Here is a 6,869-nt window from a genome sequence, read left to right as displayed (position 1 = left end):
TCATGTTAAATTGCACAGTTGAAGACATTACGCAACCGTACATTTATTGTTTCGATGATCTATTCAGTCGTTAGACCAGCCCTACAATAAATTTTTAAACCAAAGTTATTTTTAATTTCTTGACAATCTGTTTGATTTAAGCCGATATACCTAACCACCATAATGGTCCTGTTTTATAATCCCCGCCCTGTAAGTCCGCACATTTTGGCTTGAGTGGCTTGACCTTGCATTTGAACTGCACTTTGACATTTTCTATGGGAGAGTAATGAGAGTTATACATTCTTTTCTCGATATTTCCGGCTTGGTTCCATAGTAAAAGTTACTAACCCCGTAAAGAATTGTAAATGATGTTGTTAATAGCTACCGTAAATTGCTTATTAGTCACCAAGTTCCATCAATTAATTTCTCTTCTCACTGCACCCACATTAGAGAACGGAAAAGGCAAAATTATTTTGCAGCTGTGATTACTTGATCAGTCGACAACGTATGTTTCTTTGTATATGTACCTATAGCAATGTTTCTTTTATAAATGGCGTCTTCGCTAATAGGCCAAAATAACGTCATCATTGGACGACCTCATCACGAATGAAATAAACTGCAGGCTGCATTAATCCTGCACGGCGTAAGTATGCAGCGTCTAGCTATGCCTCGTGGACAGTAGGCCTGAGATGAAACCTTACGAGTAATGGTTCCATTATTTCAAAGTTGATTGTGCATGTAGATGCAACTCAGAGACCTTTACAGGGGACAGCGCAATCACATTTTTTGCCGTACTAAATTGAACCTTATCACTGAGACAGAAAGGTAATCGTATCAGACTAGCGAAAACGGTCCACATGAGAGGGCATTGTTTGGGCTGGTGTCCCTCTCGCACGTGTGGCTAGTGTTAATGAGGCTACCATAGTAGTTATTGTAGTATTTTTATCTGTATATTACCTGACTTTATAACTTCTTATATTATTTTAGTGTTATATTCAAACTAGGGTTTCGATATGTTTTAAAGAATTGGCAAATAATCATAATGTAATTTTTTTGATGCCAATAAATCAAAAAATGTATAATTAAAAAATACCTTCAATTGGGTATTGGTAGATTTGGTAGTAACTTTGAAAATTGACTGGTATACCGAATTTATGACAGTGGTGACGTCACTAAATAATGTTGACATTACACTGATTCAAACTTTCACGATTTTTACACATATTTAAAATTGCAAACGCATATTTAAAACATAGTAAATACGCGATTAAGTCCCGTTACTCCCGTTTGCAATTTTAAAAAATGTTGACATTGTCAGTAAGTGCGAGAGGGACACCAGCCCAAACAATGTCCTCTCATGTGGACACACTTTTTGACCTATATACTCATTCTGGCTTAACTATAATTCTGTGATGCAACTGCAGTGAGAGCGACCTCGCGGTGGGTCGCCGGGGTCGGCTCGTTGCCCCCGACCAAATCAACGTAACCGCGACGTTCGCCTATAAACAAACTAAACCCTACCTTACTATGTAGCGTACAGAAACTTGGTCCTGCATAAGCGGCAAATCAATACAACACCATAACCTAACCACAAATTTGAAATTTTGAAAAACCCCTGCTTGATAGTGGTTCTGTATCCATTAGAAATGGCTAAGAACACTTTTGATTAATACAGCTTTCAAACAAACTAAATCTAAATTGGTTCATACGTTCGGGACCTACGATGCCACAAACAGACACACAGACACACACAGATAGACACGTCAAACTTTATAACACCCCGTCGTTTTTGCGTCAGGAGTTAAAAATGCATTTTCAGAGCTGTTTAATAATAATCAGCCCAGTAATAATAAATAGAGGCCCAATAATTCAGTTACAAAATTAAAACGTTTTTATAAACATTTTTTATTGGAGAAACTAAGGAACAGACACATACGGACAATACGGACATTGACAGGGGCAATAAAATCCATATTTTTCAAAGTTACATGCATTTGTGTGTTCGGGTCAAAGTTTAACAAATAAACAGTTACGTATACCTATAGTGTAGATCATCTTCATCCTCCTTGCGTTATCCCGGAATTTGCCACGACTCATGGGAGCCTGGGGTCCGCTTTGACAACTAATCCCAAGATTTGGCGTAGGCACTAGTTTTTACGAAAGCGACTGCCATCTGACCTTCCAACCCGAAGGGTAACTAGGCCTTATTGGAATTAGTCCGGTTTCCTCACGATGTCCTTCACCGAAAAGCGACTGGCAAATATCAAATGACATTTCGCACATAAGTTCAGAAAAACTCATTGATACGAGCCGGGTTCGAACCCGCGACCTCTTACGGCACAAGTCGCACGCTACACTACGCTTAGGTACGTATAGTGTAGATATCTGGTTAGAATCAAGACCCTTTTGTCCCTGGTGAGATCCAAATATTCCAAATTGGTAATCAGTAATTGCGCAGTTCTAAAGATACATTTTTAAATTTCAAGGTCAATATTCAAATATCTAGTAGGTAGGTATATTTCTACTAAGCCTTAGTGAACAAGTAGGTAAAGATAAATTAGTGGGGAAACTGTTTCCGACTGTACTAAGATGACATCGAGTAGGTACTTCCGTAAAATGGCGCATTGACGCAAGCCGCGACATTCCCCTAGAAAGTTCAGCGGGTACCTTTTAGCGCATCAGCGTGCTTGTGTCGTTGTGAAATTACCATTCAAATACCAGCAAGGGTCATAGGGTATGCCGAAAACATTGCAGTGTGAGAGCAAGCGTTGACATCTCTTTTTGGGGGCGAAGATTGCGTTTAAACAGCAATTCCCGTCAACTACTGCCACGGCAAATTTTAATTGATCCTATTTTGCAACAAGACTTTCGTTAAACAGGATAATGTTATAATTAAGAAAATATAGAACTAGAGGATTAGATTCAACAAAATGTAACAAAATAGAATTAATAAAAACAAATTTAACTTTTCCCTTAATTTTTGTACAAAGTTAAGTAAACAATGTTAACAACGAATTAGATTATGAGTAGTACTCGTACTAAGTACCTATTTACTTAGCTGATTGATTAGTGATGATTACACACCTGAAACCGGAGTCTAGGTACACATTATGACATTAATGACGGCTCGATTCGGACTATAATACCCATATCAGAAATTTTCTCTAAATACGATCACCGTCATTCGCTTACCCTTAACCTATTTTTCTGGGGTCGGCGCGGTATGCCTTTTTCTTCAATATCTCTATAATCGCTCGTCATCTCATCGTGGACTTTCATTCTTTTCATATCACTTCTCACACAGTGCATCCACTTTTGAATTCTCCCCTCCAAATGTGTTTACTGGTTTTTACTTCTAGGTCGGGAACCGGCGGATGAGCGCAGATATCAATGTCCGTATTGCTCGGTTGACCCCGGGCCGCGGGCGCGCTTTCACCCGCGGTATATCACGACCCCTACACTTCCGCGTGCATCGCTGCATCTTGCCGGGACAAAGAACTAACCTAGCCTAGAAAAGAGACATTCAGCAAGTTTCAATAAAGTAACATTACATATATATCGGGTCACACAATTCTTGTCAAAATAAAAGGAACACATTAAATATTCATATTTTATAGGAACAGACCAGACAGAGAGAACATAAAGTTTTAAAAATCTGTTACCGTTTTGATATTATTTTCAGTGCATGTTTTATCTAACTAATACATTTTTTTTTGTTTGTTTCAGGTACCTAGAAGGTTCGTATTCTATACATAGGTACTAACATTGACGATTGAAACTGACTTCTTAAGGTTATGTACCCATATAACCATAATCGGTCGCCGTTCCTACGCAAATCCTCCTATTTTGTGTACACACAGGTCTTCGGGTCTCAATGCTTAGTCGCAGTACGGTCGACGTTTAGTCGCGGCGACCCAAATGGGAAATGGGGACGATCGGTAACAGTCACAAATGGTCACAGAAGTGACAGAAGTGTGCACTACGCGTGCACACATTGTTACCGTTTGGCGACTACTTTCCCAAAATCATTCGTTCATTTCATTCTTTTCAAATGGCGACTGTCAGAGACGTCAAAGTAAAAAAGAAATAAAATCATTTGACATTAAAGTGTAATGGCGTAAGAATTTCTTAAAGATAAATATTGTTTGCATTTGTAATATAATGTGGGCTAATTACCATGGCCAATTAAATTGTTCGAGTAATTTCATAAAATAAGTCTAAATTTATCAACGCGCCATCAATTTACCTCAGTTTAACCAGTAATAATATTATTGACTACTCGGTGTTTGCGTGTTATGTATATTGATTGGTGAAGTTTTAGTGCTCCGGTGCATATACTATACTGAAATAATAAAAATAATGCCTAGAAAACCAATAAAGTTGTTAAAATATGGATTAAGACGGTAATATTCCATGTAAAAAACAGTCGCCAAACGGTCACCAAACGGTCGACAAACGGTCGCAAAATGGTCGCAGCGTACACGCGTGACCGAAAGCAGTGAATATTTATTATATTTTCAAAATGGCTTCTTGTATTAATTTTTTCCAGGTATCCTCAAACTTTATAAACAATTAAATATGCCGTCGTACTCAGTTGCCCTCACTAAAGAAGATTTAAAAAAATTGTAACGTGCGTACCGAGCTGCTGGGTTGTAAAGGATCGGGGATCATATGGTCTTCTATAGAGCAACTAGTATTTTGCGGCATTTCACAATTGACACTTGTTGAAGTAGTCGTCATTAATATTACTATCAACATTAATTTCAGCGATCTGTACTTCTTTTGTCAAGATTTTTGTATAGATAAGTGTCTACAAATTTGTAATGTTAAAGAGACATAAATAAAACGTAGTAGAGTAAATAATGTGTTTTTTTTGTAACCCAAACAAAATACTTGTAGATACGAGTGCGGAAAAGAGGAAAATCGATACGAGTAGCGATAAATTAATACACGAACGAAGGGAGTGTTTTAAATCGACACGAGTTGTGAATGTCCTTTTCGCACGTGTATCGTACGACGATTTTCAGTACCTAAATCTAAGCTAAGAGTTTCGACCAGACAAGAAATGAATCATTGCTTGATTTGCTCGTACTACTGCGTTAAAAAAAGCAGCATCTGTACTGAAAAAACTATCATTGCGCAACAGAAATTCTATTAATATCACAGTAAATACTCTATTTCATTTGATTCCTACTTTTATTGTGTAAAGCAACTAAAGCAACACTACACTTCATTTTTATCAATAAGAATTAAAAATTATATATTTAATACATTATTCATTTCATTTCATTTCTTTATTTCTTGAACAATATAAATTGTGTCAGAAAAACTTACGAGCTAAGAACATGCTTATGATGTAAGTAAAACTAATGAATGAGTGGACATGTCAGAAAATAAATATAGACTTACCATAACATAATACAATTAACAATAAAATAGCAAGTAAAAAAAAAAAAATGCATATAAAATAACCAATGTCAAATATAACAGAAAAAAAAAACTAGAAATATTTAATCACATGTCCATCCAAAAAAAAAAAACAATACTTAACTAAAAAACAACAATTAACTACGATATTCCATAATGCTAATAAGTCATAATAATAGTCATAATAAAGGCGTAGGGATGTGACGACCCCATCGCCCATTGGTTTTACCAGTGCAATCAGTCAACGCAGGGCAGCTTGTGGCGAGCTGTTGGGGAACAGTTCATATTAAGTAACTATAAAGTGCTTATCTATTTGTATTATCATTCTGCACTTTTCTTAACTTTCCCACATTTCTATAAAATGTCGAAGAGTGCTTAAATGGTCGTCGTCGTTTATTATTATTTAATTCGCTCATATTTAAATGATTCAAAGCAACCAGTCCACAACTTCACAAGACAGTTTGAGAAACCTTCGTATTTCAGATTGTCATTTGCGGATACAGTGGTTTAGGAGCAGTTCGGTAATCAGACCTACACATGTGTGTACAAATTCTGTCAATGTCACTGTCAGAAACCGTTCTGACAGTGACAATGACAGCCACAAATTCGTCCACATGTTGTTACCGTTATGTGTGCAAACGTCGACTAATAAAGTGTCGTTAAAAGTCATTCTGACAGTGACATTGACAGCCACAAATTCGTACACATTTTGTTACCGTAACGAGTGCACACGACGACTACATTTTGTTATTGTATCAATACGGTCGCATTGTTTGCACGACGTTACCACGCGTTATGTCACATTTGACAGTTAGTTACTGATTTGAAGATTTTGCGACTGAAATGGTTGTATGGGTAAGTTGATGAGTTCGTATGTAACAATACCATAAAGGAAATTAAGAAGGGAAGGAAATAATTACAACTCAAGGTATAATCTTGGTCGAGATTAAATTGCATACGTTAATATTTTTGGTTCCTTTTATGATATCCAACGTAAAGTGCTGGGCCGAGGTTAGTAGCATATATTAGGTACTTACTTGAATAAAATTAACATATGCATTTAGCTCTGGTTAATGTTTAAAATTGAAATGGTTTTCGTCTTATTTTAAATATTTTACTGAGAGCGATAAAATAACTTTCAATTACGGAGATTTTTAGTACAATTCGCGAATATTTTAAGACAAAAAATATTTTGTTTTTTTTTATACAAAACATTTTCAACAAATTACGTATTAGTTATAGCTAATCAAGGATGGTATGGTACACACTTATTTCATTAAACAGGTACAAACCTATCTAATTTACCTTATATGATGAATTATTCAAATAACTAGTGTTCAATAATAGGTATGTAATTCAATTATATACCTGCTTGTTCTTTCTTTGCGTAATTTGCCTTTACGTATGCGTCGTGATGTAATTAATTATCTATTTATTATCAGAAAACTATTCATCGGTCAAAC

Source organism: Leguminivora glycinivorella, chromosome 5 (assembly GCF_023078275.1).
Source record: "Leguminivora glycinivorella isolate SPB_JAAS2020 chromosome 5, LegGlyc_1.1, whole genome shotgun sequence".
Lineage (NCBI taxonomy): Eukaryota > Metazoa > Arthropoda > Insecta > Lepidoptera > Tortricidae > Leguminivora > Leguminivora glycinivorella.
Note: the sequence above shows the minus strand (reverse complement) of the source record.